The sequence below is a fragment of the Gossypium hirsutum genome, chromosome D09, assembly GCF_007990345.1.
Source record: "Gossypium hirsutum isolate 1008001.06 chromosome D09, Gossypium_hirsutum_v2.1, whole genome shotgun sequence".
Classification (NCBI taxonomy): Eukaryota; Viridiplantae; Streptophyta; class Magnoliopsida; order Malvales; family Malvaceae; genus Gossypium; species Gossypium hirsutum.
The window spans coordinates 43,867,916-43,882,697 of NC_053445.1; the positions used below are offsets into that span (position 1 = coordinate 43,867,916).

The 14,782-nt window shown below is 36.2% G+C and overlaps 1 non-coding gene and 1 pseudogene across 1 annotated transcript; both read left to right on the forward strand.

The window, feature by feature from the left end:
- The first annotated feature begins 4,854 nt into the window (after positions 1-4,854).
- Positions 4,855-13,816, forward strand: LOC107907686 (CAAX prenyl protease 2-like; annotated as a pseudogene).
- Positions 13,817-14,007: 191 nt separating this feature from the next.
- TRNAY-GUA (transfer RNA tyrosine (anticodon GUA)) lies at positions 14,008-14,079 on the forward strand. The gene has a single exon. It is a non-coding gene; the product is annotated as a tRNA-Tyr (tRNA).
- Positions 14,080-14,782: the final 703 nt, after the last annotated feature.

A 14,782-nucleotide genomic window follows, 5' to 3' on the forward strand; every position in this document is an offset into this window, starting at 1 on the left:
GATTAATTGAATGGAATAATTAAATAGATCAAGAATTGGATCAAACGAAGATAAATTGAGAAAAAGCCAAAATTGTTGATTAGTCCCTGAATATTCAATTTGTTTCTATTTTGATCAGGTAAGTTCGTATGGAAACTACCACTTAATTTTTATCTTAAGTATGAATGGTATTTGAATCTATACTTGTATATATATAATTGAACTAACTAGAATTTATGAATTTGGCACTTATAGCTCGAAATGGACTAAATTGTAAGTTCAGATAAATATTGGTATATGGAAATAGTACAAGATGTAAATGTGATTGTTGACTGATTATTTGTTAAAAAAATAGAAATGAAATTATAAAGGAAATAGTTTTGAACTTTATACGAAAATGATGCCCAAGTGAACTTAGTAAAATATTAGGATACTGTAACACCCCAAACCCAACCAAAGATATTATAACTGTATCCGGAGATGTCACAAAGAAGAGTTTTTGAAAAACTGAGTCATTTTGATAAATCATTCAAGTTTTGTAACTCATATTCATTTATAACCATTATCAGAAGCGTTATTCAATTAATTTATTTGCCAAACATAAATTATAGCGGAAGTCTTAGAGAACGTTATATTTGGAAATCCCGTTTGTATTTTCAAAAAACCTTTGTTTTAGTAAAAATAATGTTTTTAGCTTACCGTCGCAAATAAAGTGTTAAAAAAATCCAAATCCTAAAATTAAACTAAATAGTCCAGAGAGTCCAATTATTACAAAACTCCTAGAAATAATCTTTAATTTAAAATAAAAACCATAATCTTAAATAGTTTACGGCCTAAGTCCGTGGATTACCTGAATAAAACAGACAAACAGATGTGACTTTTTATAAACTCAGTGTGTAACCCAATGGAAATAAACCTGTAATACATACAGAAATCACATATATAGTCAGATTCAGATATGCAGAATAGATATTCAGAATCCTACCCCCATCTTCTACACAACTCCGACTATCCCATCACACCATGTGGGGTTAAAAACACCCACTCATCCCTACACACAATATCGTGTCATTACAACACATATCAGATAATATGCAGCCAAACTGCTAAAATATAGGCGAAGGTCGCCATACAGAACACTTCCTCCACACATATACAATTCCTACCTCAAACATATATACAAGAATATCATGCTTACATGCTCGTATACAAATAAAAAATATATATTAACAGATTAATCATACATACATAATAGTGTCCTACTCAGAGTAGAATATCATATTACAAAATTTTAAGATTTGATTAGCCCTTACTGACCCTACGGTAGGCCCACAGTCGATCGGAATAACTTGTGTGACCTTAGGAAAAATTTTAGAAATATGGGCCCACATGCTCGTGTAGCTTGATCGTGTAGGCCCACACGTGCAAATTGGCCTCACCCGTGTGGCCTACATGGCCTGGTCCAAAACTCACATGCCCGTGTGGCATGCTCGTGTGGGCCCACACGCTCGTGGGTGTCAGGGGCAACTTGGTCAATCGTCACTCATTCTCATTTCCATAAATAAAACTAAACATGTTGAACAAACCTGCAGGCAACTGGTGCTCAGCCTTAACTTGCTGGTACGTCAGAAAACGAGCAACAAAATCTGTAACCACACGCTTCGATCTCGGCCACCAGTACAGTTCACGGAGATCCCGATACAAATTATTACCACCGGGATGCATAGCATAATGGCTACTATGCGCCTCCCTCAGAATCGATTGTCTCAGATCAGAATCATTCAGTACACAAACCAGACCTTGAAAACGTAAAACCCCATCCGTATTCAGCATAAAATCTGAAGTACTGCCACTCTCAACTTGACAAAATCGTTGAATCAATGACTCATCCCCCAACTGATTGTCCTGAATCTGATCAATCCAAGTAGGCTTAACTTGCAACTCGGCTAACAGACATCTATCCTCAAACAGACTAAGTCGAGCGAACATTATTCTCAAATCAATCATCGTTCTTTGGCTGAGAGCATTGACCATCACATTGGCCTTACTAGGATGATACTCTATCATTCAGTCGTAATCTTTGAGCAACTGAATCTACCAACATTGTCTAAGATTCAACTCCTTTTAAGTAAGGAGGTACTCGAGGCTCTTGTACTCAGTGTAGATGATACATCTCTTACTATACAGATAATACCTCTAGATTTTTAACGCAAAAATCACAGTAACTAACTCGAGATCATGCGTCAGATAGTTCCCCTCGTGTGACTTAAGCTGACGGGACGCAGAAGCCATAACCTTACCATATTGCATAATACACATCCCAAATCGACGCGCGACGCACCACTATACACCACAAACTCTTTACCAGATTCAGGCTGTATCAAAACAGGAGCCTGCGTTAGAACAAATATATGCTTCTCAAAGCTCGCTTGTTGCGCATTATTCCAAACAAAAAAATACCCTTTACGTTGAAGTAGAGTCAAAGGAGCTGCAATCAAAGAGAACCCCTCGACAAACCTCCGATAATATCCCGCGAGACCCAAAAAACTACGGATTTCAGAAATGTTCTTAGTCTGTTTCCAATCCAACACAGTCTCAATCTTCCTAGGGTCCACTCAAATCCCCTCAGCAGAAACCACGAGCCCAAGAAAAGTTACCGCTCACAACTAGAACTCACACTTGCTCAGCTTAGCATAGAGTTGTTTCTCTCAGAGTATCTGAAGCACTACCCTAAGATGCTCATCATGCACATCCTAAGTCTTAGAGTAAACCAGAATATCATTGATGAAGACCACGATGAATTGATCCAGATACAGCTAAAACACTCAGTTCATCACATCCATAAATGCAACCGGAGCATTAGTCAAACTAAAAGGCATAACTAGGAACTCGTAGTGCCCACAACGAGTCCTAAATTTCGTCTTATGAACATCAACTTCCTTAACTCTGAGCTGATGATACCCAGAACAAAGATTTATTTTCGAGAACACTAAAGCCCCTCGGAACTGATCAAACAAATCCTCGATTCTCGGAAGTGGGTACTTATTCTTCACAGCCAGTTTATTCAACTGTCGGTAGTCGATGCATATCCTCATGATACCATCATTTTTCTTTAAAAACAAAATCGATACCCCCTATGGAGAAACATTAAGACGGATGAAACCACGTTCTAGAAGCTCTTGAAGTTAAACCTTAAACTTTGTAAGCTCCTTCGGTGTCATTCAGTAGGGAGTGATGGACACTAAAGTTGTACCCAGTAGAAGCTCAATGTCGAACTTAACTTCTTAATTCGGAGGTAAATTCGATAACTCATGAAGAAATACATCTGAAAATTCCCTCACTATTTTGAGATCCCCGATAGAAGAGTCCCAAAAAACTAAAACACTGACAAAAGCCATAAACGCCTCACACCCTTTTCGAATCAATTTCGCAGCCACAAGAGTGAAGATTACATTAGATAGATAATCTTGTCGCTCACCAATCACAATAATCTTTGTATCATCTTCGGTCCTCGAAACGACCCTCTTAGTGGTGCAATCCAAACTAACCCGGTACTCAACTAGCCAGTCCATACCCAGAATTAAGTCGAACTCCCCAAACGATAGCTCTATTAGATTTTCCAGAAATACAGCCTATTGCACTTCTAACGAAACATTCCAATAAAGTCTACTTACTCGTACAGACTGCCCCAACAGACTTAATATAATAATCTCGCTAGAAGTACACTCAATAGAAATCTATAAGTTTTCGAAAACGGTACTAGCTATACAGGAAAGTGTAGAACCTATGTTTATCAGAGCAGTATATGGAACATCAAAAATAAAGAACGTACTCGTGATAATATCAAAAGCATCTCTATCCTCTCGATGACGAGCAACATAAACTAGTGTAGGTTACATCGCCTTAGTTTAATTAGCACATCTGCCCGGGGCTCTCTGTCCTCGGTCCATACCATTACCTCCTCTAGTTAGTCTACGGTCCCTAGGTGGCTGCTGAATTGCCCTGTGAGGCTGTACAAAACCCAGTCCAGAAGCTTGCATCTGATCAGCCCGCCGTTGACATTTTCTAATACAATGCTCCAAAGACCCACACCTAAGACATGCCCCTAACCTCTTCCAACACTCATCTGGATGGCGCCTACCACTATCACCATATGGCTAAATACTAGTAGAAACAACAGGAACCTCCACTCTAACAAGCCCCTCAAGTCCAACCCGTTTCTTGAGCCTCTAAAAATAAATAAAAGGCCTCGAATCCCTCTTATTTTTACCTCTATCTCGGTCGTTATTTTAGCACTCCACGCACTTAACCTCTTTAGCAATCTTCGCTTTATCTACCAGAACTGCGAACTCTCACTCCCTCTGCGGAGCAATTAGTACCATCAGATGATCCCTCAAGCCATCCTCAAAACAGACGTATTTCTCATACTCAAACACCACCAAGCCTTGAGCGTAGCGGCTCAACCTCAAAAATTCGGCCTCATACTAAGCCACAGATCTATCACCTTGGGTGAGATTCATGAACTCACACATACAAGCATCAACATAGCTTGCGCCCACATAGTTCTCCTAGAAAGTAGTCTTACAATACTCCCAGTTCAGACGATCCGGCTGAGTACCCTCCTCAACCGACAACCACCACTAATATGCCTCACTATGAATCAAAGAGACTGTACCCTTTAATTTATACTCAATAGTACAATCGATGTAGTTCATAATCCTCTTAGTAGCCTCCAACCAATACTCGGCCACAGTAAGGGCGACTCTACTGACACCCCTGAACAACTTAGCTCTATTAGACTGGAGACGTTCAGTTACCGACCCATGGCCCCCAGATCCAAAATGAGGTCTAGCGACCATCTTCAACACTCTCAATATGGATTGGGACAGTGCGTCGTCCCCAACCGAATGGGTTTGTAACCTAGTCTTAATAGCAGGTGAAACTCGTGTTTCACTCGTATCTAAATTTGGCGTACTGCCCAAAGAGGAAGACTCAATTCGAACCCCCCTGAGGCCTCTACCACGCCCGCAAATACCACAACCGCGAGTTTTACGAGCGCTTATCGTAAATTTAAATTTTTATCTACATTTAAAAATTATATGTATCAGTTCTAGTATTTATTAACAGATGTTTTATGCGTAAGTTAATAGAAGTTCATAAGTGTTTTAGAGATTTTAGTCGCTAACTAGCTCAATATAATTTTCAGAAAGTGTTAACTACAATGTTTCTAGAGTATTCTATCTAGTTTTAAAAATACTTACAGGATCGACGCTGGAGACTCGGTCTACCACATACTTTCACAAATAATCCAAATTATTCAAAAAACAATTCTTTTTGAAAGAAAATTTTGAAACAAAAAATTCACAGTCTGAATTTTACAACTTGGTTCTGATACTGTAACGGCCCAAATTTCAGTGATATCGGAACAGTGATTTGAGATCACTAAATCCGACAAGTATGTTTAAAAATTTAATAAATTAATACTTATGAGTCAAGTGTGAATTTAGAAGAATTTTGTATTAGTGAATTTTGTGTAAAAAAAAGAGAGAAAAGAATTTAATAAGTAAATTGGGTCTAAAATGAGGTATCGAGACCTCGAATTCATAAACCGAGCCATAAATATTTTTAGAAATATTTATGGAGTGTAAATAAGTTAGTATTAAAGTTTCGTCAAGAAATTTTAAGATTTCGGTAGTTAATTAGGTGAAAAGGACTAAATTGAACTAATTGTAAAATTGTGGGATGTGATTAAATAGCTTAAGTATTTAAAAAGATGGATTTAAAGAGCAATTAGACCCAAAGGTTAATGGCTGGACGGTTTGGGGTTTGGGTATGAAATAAGCAAGAAAACAATGTGAACAAGGGGCAAAATTGGAAATAGCATAAAAGTTAGTAATTAAATAATGATGTAATTGAAAAATCTAGACATTTTTCTTCATCTTTCTCAGCCAGAAACGTCATACCAGGTCTCCTATGCTGGTTTTTCATATTTTTACACCATGTAAGTTCAATTTTTACTATTTCTCAGAAATTTTTATGTTTTGGTGACTTTTACAATTAGGTCCAATCATCTAATTCATTAGTTTTTGATTTGGTGGGTGAAATTGGAAGTTACCCTGGCTGAGTAAGGGTAGTATATGATGAATTATTATGAAATTGAAGTTCTAATTTCATATTAAGGTTGTTTTATTAAGTCATTTTGATAGAAAATGGTATTTAGGACCTAATTGTGAAAAAGTTGTGAATTAGATGTTGGTGTTGAAATTGAGAATATCAAAGGTTGTGAAATAATTTATAATGATAAAATAAAGTGTTAATTGAGAAAAAAATTAGTTCAATTGATGGGTGAATTGAGTAGGGACTAAATTGTAAAAACTGTAAATTTTAGGGTAAAAGTGTAATTTCGAAATTTGAACAGCATAAATTGTGAAGTGAAGTAGAAATCAAATAAATGCTAATGAGTAGAAATAATTTATATTATAGATCAAAAGAAACGAGATTTAAGTCGTGATCGAGGGAAAAATAAAGTTTACGAGGAATAGGCTCGATTGCTAATATTTTATATCGAGTTAAGTTCATATGATTTTTAATAATGCAATGTGTAATTTAATGTTTTGAAATGAAAATTTCATGAATGATATAGTATATTATTGTATATAAAATGTCATTAAACTGTGATAATTGTAAAATGATATTTGAATAAAAGTACAAATTAAATGGAACAACGGACTTGAGTACTTTCATTCAGTGGCTAAGACGAATTGACGGAAAAGACCATGGTTGGACCATGGCAGCATGTGAAATGTGATTTCCGTATAAGACCATAGCTGGGCTATGGCTTCGGAGAAATGTGATTTGTGCTTCCGTATAAGACCATATCCGGGATATGGCATCGGTGTGATATGTGCTACTGTATAAGACCATATCTGGGATATGGCATCAGTGTGATATGTGATCCGTATAAGACCATGGCTGGGCTATGGCCTCGGTATGTGATATGTGACTATGTGCAGGACCATAATTTTACTATGGCATTGTGATAATGAGGTACTCAATTCCGTAGTTGTTCCCTAATTTGATTATGAACGAAAATGTAAAATGGCCCGAAAAGATTAAGAATTGGTGAATACTATGAAAATGACACGATTTGGAATAAGTTCTTGATACTTGATGACATTGAGATTATGGATCTATGCTTATGAAGCATAATTATGTATTCTTACCATGATGGATGAAATGATATTGTATGGATTTAGTGAATAATAGTGGTGAATGAATAAATATGGCCTTGGCAGTTTTGGATTACTGCAGTAGTGTATATTTTGAAATTCACCATAAATTATGGAAATTGAGTTAAGGGCTGAATAAAATATGAGATTAAAGCCTGATGAGTCTAGTTTCATATAGAGGAAACGGTGCATGCAATTGGATTTTATGTTATAAGATATTTAAATTGTTGTGAGACAGAGTTTGAATGACTTCGAGATCCCCTGTTATGATTTTAGAAAATCATTAGAAATTGTACAATTGTGGTGTTTTATCTTAAAAGCATGTTGGTAATTGCTTATTAATTTCATATGGACTTACTAAGCATTTATGCTTACTCCCTCCTTTTCATTCCTTATAGTTTTGACAAGCTAGATCGGAAATCGGGAACGGTCGGAGGCCCACTCACACTATCCGTATACCATCTTGGCATAATGGCTTGTATATTTTGAGTATGGCATGTATAGCATTATAATCATTTTGTATATATGGTCTTATGATATGGTTATTGAGTGGTATGGAAATGCTTGGTAATGATTAGCCATTGGAATGGCTAATCATGATCATATTTGGTGTTATGTATGTCAAATTGCTAGTTAATCCATGGAAACCATGAAATAGGTAAAATTTACCATAAAATAGATTCAGACAGCAGTAGAGATGAGAATTTGAAAAATCACTAAAAATAGTAGAAATGGAATTAAATAATGAATAAGTTATGTAATCGAAGCTTGATGAGTCTATTTTCATATGGAAGAAGCGAAACAGGTATATGATCTATATTTTATGAGATGTTTAAATTTTTGTGAAACAGGGCCAGAGCGATTTCTGGATCCCCTGTTCTAAATTTGGAAATTCACCATAAATTTTAAAAAGATAATTAGAAGTCATGCTTTATATGTACAGATTCCTTATTGAGTCTAGTTTTATTAGAAACAAACGGCATAGTCATTTAAGCTCTGTACAGGGAGATATCTGATTCGTAATACACAGAGGTCAGAGTAGTCGAACCCTGAAACAGGGGAGACTTTAACTAATAAACTGTACTAATTGGCCCAACCAAAAATTCTAGAAAAAAAATTAGTAGATAGATATATGAGTCTAGTTTCAGGAAAAATTTACGGAATTGGATTTCGAGTTTCGGAACTCGAGATATGAATTTTTAAGCAACTATGATGCAGTTGGACAGCTTGTCCGAATTTGTTTAAGTGCTCAAATAAGTTTAGTAATGCCTCGTGCTCGACTCCGGCGACGGTCTCGGGTAAGGGGGCGTTACAGATACCACTAAATATAACACCCCAAACCCAGCCTAAATATTATAACCGTATCCGTATATGTCACAAAGAAGAGTTTTTGAAAAACTGAGTCGTTTCGATAAATCATTCAAGTTTTGTAACTCATATTCGTTTATAACCATTATCAAAAACGTTATTTGATTAATTTATTTTCCAAACATAAATTACAGTGGAAGTCTTAGAAAATGTTATATTTGGAAATCCTATTCGTATTTTCGAAAAAACTTTGTTTTAGTAAAAATCATGTTTTTAGCTTATTGTCACAAATGAAGTGTTAAAACAAAAATCTAAATCCTAAAATTAAACCAAATAGTCTGGAGAGTCCAATTATTACAAAACTCCCAGAAATAATTCTTAATTTAAAATAAAAACCATAATATTAAATAGTTTACGAACTCGTGGTCACCGTGAGGCTCCATCACACCAATCCGCCTAAGTCCGTGAATTACCTGAACAGAACAGACAAACAGATGTGAGCTTTTGTAAACTCAGTGTGTAACCCACGGGAATAGACATACAATACATACAGAAATCACTTATACAGTCAGATTCAGATTCGGACTTAAGTTAATTACAGATACAGATAATAGAATCAGATATGCAAAACAGATATTCAGAATCCTACCCTCATCCTCTACACACCAACTCCGACCATTCCATCACACCATGTGGGATTAAAAACACCCACCCATCCCTACATACAATATCGTGTCATTACAGAACATATCAGATAATAGACAACCAAGCTTCCAAAATATAGGCGATGGTTTCCATACAGAACACTTCCTCCACACATATACAATTTCCACCCCAAACATATATACAGGAATATCATGCTTACATGCTCGTATACAGATAACAAATATATATTAACAGATTAATCAGACATGTATAACAGTGTCATACTCAGAACAGAATATCAAAATATTATATCACAAAATTTTAGGGTTTGGTTAACCCTTATCGACTTCATGGTAGGCCCACAATCGATCGAAACGACCAGTGCGACCCTAAGGAAAATTTTAAAAATATGGGCCTACACTCTCGTGTGGCTTGCTCGTGCGGCCCACACAGCCTGGCCCAAAACCTATACGCCTGTGTGACATGCCCTTGTAAGCCCACATGCCCAACTTGGCCTAGCTCGTGTGGCCCACACGGCCACATTCACACCACCACACGGTTGTGTCTTACGCAAACCATGCCCTCGTCAAACACACGGCCGTGTCTCGCACACAGCCAACCAGACGGCTAGGCATACGCTCGTGTGGCGTCGACAGTATGGTTTTTTGACTTTCGCTGAAACTCAATTTTCTACGTTTTGAGAACACACCTAGTACGGTTTTGATGCGAAATCAGTCTCAAGCCAACTAGCATCTATGGTAAATACAACAAAACTTCTAAAATTAGTCTAAACTCACAGTTAAACCGAAGTAACGAAACCGACAACGGTGAAACTTGAGTGTTCAACACTTACCCAATTACACCGAACGACTTCAACTACAATTCCGAGAGAGGAGAGTCCCATTCTTCACGATTTGGTGCTGCCAAAAACATAATTTCAATACCAACGAAAAATCAACATCACACTAAACAGATTTAAAAGAAAAACTATCTAACCTGAGCAAAGCATTCTATCTCCACTTACCAATTACACAAGAACATCGAAAAGCCGAAATATCGCGTTTGAACAATTAAATTGACAGAAAGTAGAGAGTAAAGGAGAAGAATTGTCAAATGACAGAAAAACACAGAGAAAGGGGAAAAGCCAACGTCAAAAATTTTTTGAGAGCGATAGAGAACTGAAATTTTGAAAAAACAAAAATAAAATCTAATAACTCCCAATATCCCAACTCCCCACTATCTTCTCAACCATAACTACCCACTCACTCAGACTCCCAATCCCATTCAACTCTCTCAGTTGATCGAGGCAAAAATTAATACCTATGCTCACGCAGGGATTCGAACACAAAACCTCTCACACATCAACTCCTTACCACTCAAACCAACAAGCTCATTCTAATATGAATTAACAGACAGCATTATAAAGGACTAAACTGTAAAAAAAGTATAAAAGTACGAAATTAACAATTAAATAACGAACAACAATTGGTGCCCAAAATGGCTCCATTTTACCTCTTGATCTCAATTTTACATGTTGTATTGAATATGTAAAGCTTACTAACTCCAAGTATTAAGTATATGGTAGATATATATACATATAGATATACATGTTTTACTTAGGATAGAATTATTAATACTAATACTACATACTTAAATTATGGAAATACCACTGAGTGCTTTACTCAGCGTATGGTATGTTCTCTCCATGTGCATATTAGATTTAATTCGAGATTTCCTGAGCATCAACCTCAACATCTTATCCACAATCACGTTCTAAACAATGTTTGTCTGTTTTCAACCTTATTTACATTTGGCATGTACCTAATAGGTTAGGTTTTGTGATAGTTGAATGATGTTATAATAAAATGTTGTATTTTATATTCTTGTAATAATGTAAATATATATGATTGATATGCATACGTACGTAGTTCACAAATGTGTGAGATATGTGATGGTACCTTCATTGCAGTGTTTTATATGACCCTAGTGTCACGGGCCGTAGTTCAAAGCCCGTGACCATCGCACCAAATGCATCAAATGGAGGTCTATTGCTTAGACAGGGATCATTTGGCCTACGAGAACTGGCCTGATTCAAAAAGATATTGGAGAAGCCTGTCAGATTGAAGCCTGGTTGGCCCGATAGCGAAGAGATGGCAACTTAGGCTAATATGGAAACTAATCTTAGAAGATAGAGGGAATCATATCTTGTAAAGATTAGATTAGATTTGATATGGCATATCTTGTAAATCCCTAAAATAAAGGGATATCGTTAATCTCGTACGTCGATGTAATTGTATCTTGACCGTCGGTTTTGGGGGAGCTCAACTATAAATAGAGAGCCTCCCCCTCAGTTGTACTCACTCCTGAATTGTTTCATTATTTTTTGTGAATAAGAGAATTGAGAGCATTTACTCATACACTTTGCGAGTGCTCTTTCTGTTGTTCTTTGTTGTTCTTCTTTTGGCTCTTCAATTGGTGCCTTGGAGGAGTTTTTAAGGAATCCTCAATTGATTTAAGGCTGAATTAGGCGAGTTTAGACGAACGGATCGCCTAAGGCTGCACGGATTGCGAGACAAAAGGTCTAGCCCTGTGACACTAGTAGAAGGTTGAATTGTTGTATGTTATTAAATGAATATTTGTTTAATTTTATCATATAAACTATTTAATTTAATTTTGATTTATTCGTAGTTTCTTCAGAAACGAATATGACACAGTGTACCTTAGATCTGACGGTCGAGTCGGGTATAGGGTATTACAAATGTTCTATTATGGCAGAATTTAGTTGTGGTTAGTATGCTCGCCATTTGATTTTCTTCATCCTTAGGGGGAAATGCCAGATTTGCTTTAGTTTCAACGTCTATAAACTGGGCATGTTTATATATTCTTTTAAATGTAGAAACAGTTGCATATTCTGTGAAATAGTTCTTTTGATGGAGATTTTGTCATGTTGTGTTCCATTACTTGTTGAATGTTCCGCACCTTTGGATAATAACAATTGTAGAAAATTAGAAGAAAAATTGAAATAGTTTCCTGTTGCTTCAGTTTTCAATCCTTGTTAATACTTCAATGAACATGCACCATTAACGGAGGAGTTGGTGTTTAGGGCTTGTATGATTCCGTTACTTCTTTGTGGTGGATTTAAAGCATACGACATCATTTTTCTCTGCCCTACTTTCTTCAGTTTAGGTGAGTCTTTTTTTCTTGAAGACTGCTAGATCATTCATCTAGTGATTATCTTCTTTCTTGGGTGTTAAGCACTAATAATGTGTCTATTTCTGTTGTGCACATCTACTAGCATGAATACATATCACTTCTTACATATTGATGTTATACCTGTATCAGAAGCTATATTTATTTTTTGCCACACTACAGAGTACGGAGCAATTAATGAGAGAAAAATGGGACAGAGTGGATACATTCTTAAAAGCTTATGATCCAACCATGCATATGTTTGGCCATTCTTGCAGTTGTTGGTGCATTTACATCTGTTTGTGCAGTTAAAACTTGTCAAGAATCATGCTACTGCTACCCATATGCACCTCATTGCATTATGACTTGAATGACATGTAAATTGTTTTGACTATATTCATCAATATCTTGCAGTGCATTTGAACCATATGATGGAAATCTACAGCCACCATAATTATAGCTTGCTTAAAGCCTCCATGGTTGTAGGTAAAAACTAGATTTTCCAACTTGAACTAGCTCCAATTTTTGTTGAAGAGGGTTGCTTGTTTTTCATATTTAGGTATAAAATTTGTATGGATTGAAAATGTTGACAGCTTTGTTTGAGGAAAAAAGATTAGTGTTTGATTCTTTTTCCAGCTTGTATGTCATTGCTTATTGGAATATATCTGGGTTTTTAGGCCTCCAGCTGGACTACACTGCAGTCTTCGGTTCATTTTCTTCATTTCTCTTCGTTCGAACAGGTTGGTCATTACTTGTTAATAAATGCTATCGTCTCTATGATAGTTTTTCACTGGAGTTCAGCCTTTTGTAAATGCGATGGATAAAAATGGTCAATAATGGATGCAAATGCTTGTAGTATAGACTGTAAATACAAACTAACCTGGCATTTAACCTAGAAGCTGTTAAGCATTTGTAGGAAATATCTGCTATTATTGTCTTGTTTTCTTATGATATTTTCTTTTTGCACACATATGTCTCAAATAATTTGTGTTCTTTGCCATGGTTTTATCTTTCTGGCTCGTTAATTCTTGGTAGGAAACCTTGTTGCTCCTTTAATTGCCCATGCTTTTTGCAACTATATGGGATTGCCTGTGTTGCTCATACCAAGGAAAGGTACACGATTACAACCCATGATATTCGCATTTTCATACTATACTAGTATCCCTGGAAAATCTGCTAACATTTCATGTTCTTTATATTTTCAGGGCTAGTTAGCGTGGCATTTGTAGCTGGAATGTTGTCATTTGCTTGGCTTCTGCTCCCTTTAACACGGCCTGATTTGTAGAATGACAGAACAAATAATTGCAGGTGTTGGCAAGGATATTGTTTATGGAATTAAACCAATTACTTCTATGGAAGAAATGTTGTTAGTTACATTGATAACTATATGCAATGGTATAAGCAAATGATAAAATGCTGAAAAGCAACCAGTGTTTCTTTTTCTCATGACCTGTAATATTTCCACTAGGGTTTCTAAGGCCATTCAATTGTTGTAAAATGAGGAGAAATCGAGTATTAGTATTCTACATTTATTTGACATATACCCTTTTGCAGCTGAGCCCTCTGTTTCACATTTTAGAGCTGGTATCAAGTCTCAATGTTGTAACCCATAAGAAAAATCATTCTATAATATGTTTTGGATATCTTAGTCAGGAAGGTCGTTGTAGTATAGTGGTAAGTGTTTCCGCCTGTAACGCGGGTGACCCGGGTTCGATCCCTGGCAACGGCGTTTTATTTTTATTTTTTTATGGTCAATAATCAAATTCATAGAAGCGGGAAGCCGGCGGCTTTTTCCTGGGGAAACGTCTGTTCAAAACGAAACGCGCTATTAGTTTTAAAACTCATCGTAACTTTTTTTTCCTTCAAAGTATAATTTAAAAACGGAGACCTCCAAATTCCGGCAATCAGCACTGCTTTCATCTTTCAAATTAACCTTGAATTTAAAGCCATGTATCTGATCCCCTTTGCTTTTTGCACATTGCTCAGCATTCAGCATTCAGGATCCAGGATCACCTCCAGAACTGAGATCGCAATTTGCAAACAATTTGCTGTCGACGTTGAGGTAATTCTTTTTTTTTGTGTGTGTGTGAATAAATGCTCGTAATGAACTCTTTTCTGCTCCCGCCTAAATTGTTCAAATTGATTTTTTTGCGTTTTTTACTTGAGCTCATAATTGTTTTAGAACTTAAGGTCCATTCCCACGCTTGAACTGATTATGTATTTGAGACAATATTGAGAGAACCTTTCCCAAAACTAATACTAGAGTAGATTAGATCATATGACATGATAAAATATGTTCTCAGGAGAAGGGGAAGCAAAGAAATTCAATGACAACTAGATCATATATCTTCCAAGATTTTGTGAATAAAAAAAATTCTGTTTAAAAATGTGGTGAAAAAAAACATGATTAGAAAATCTTTAATCTTTCAGTA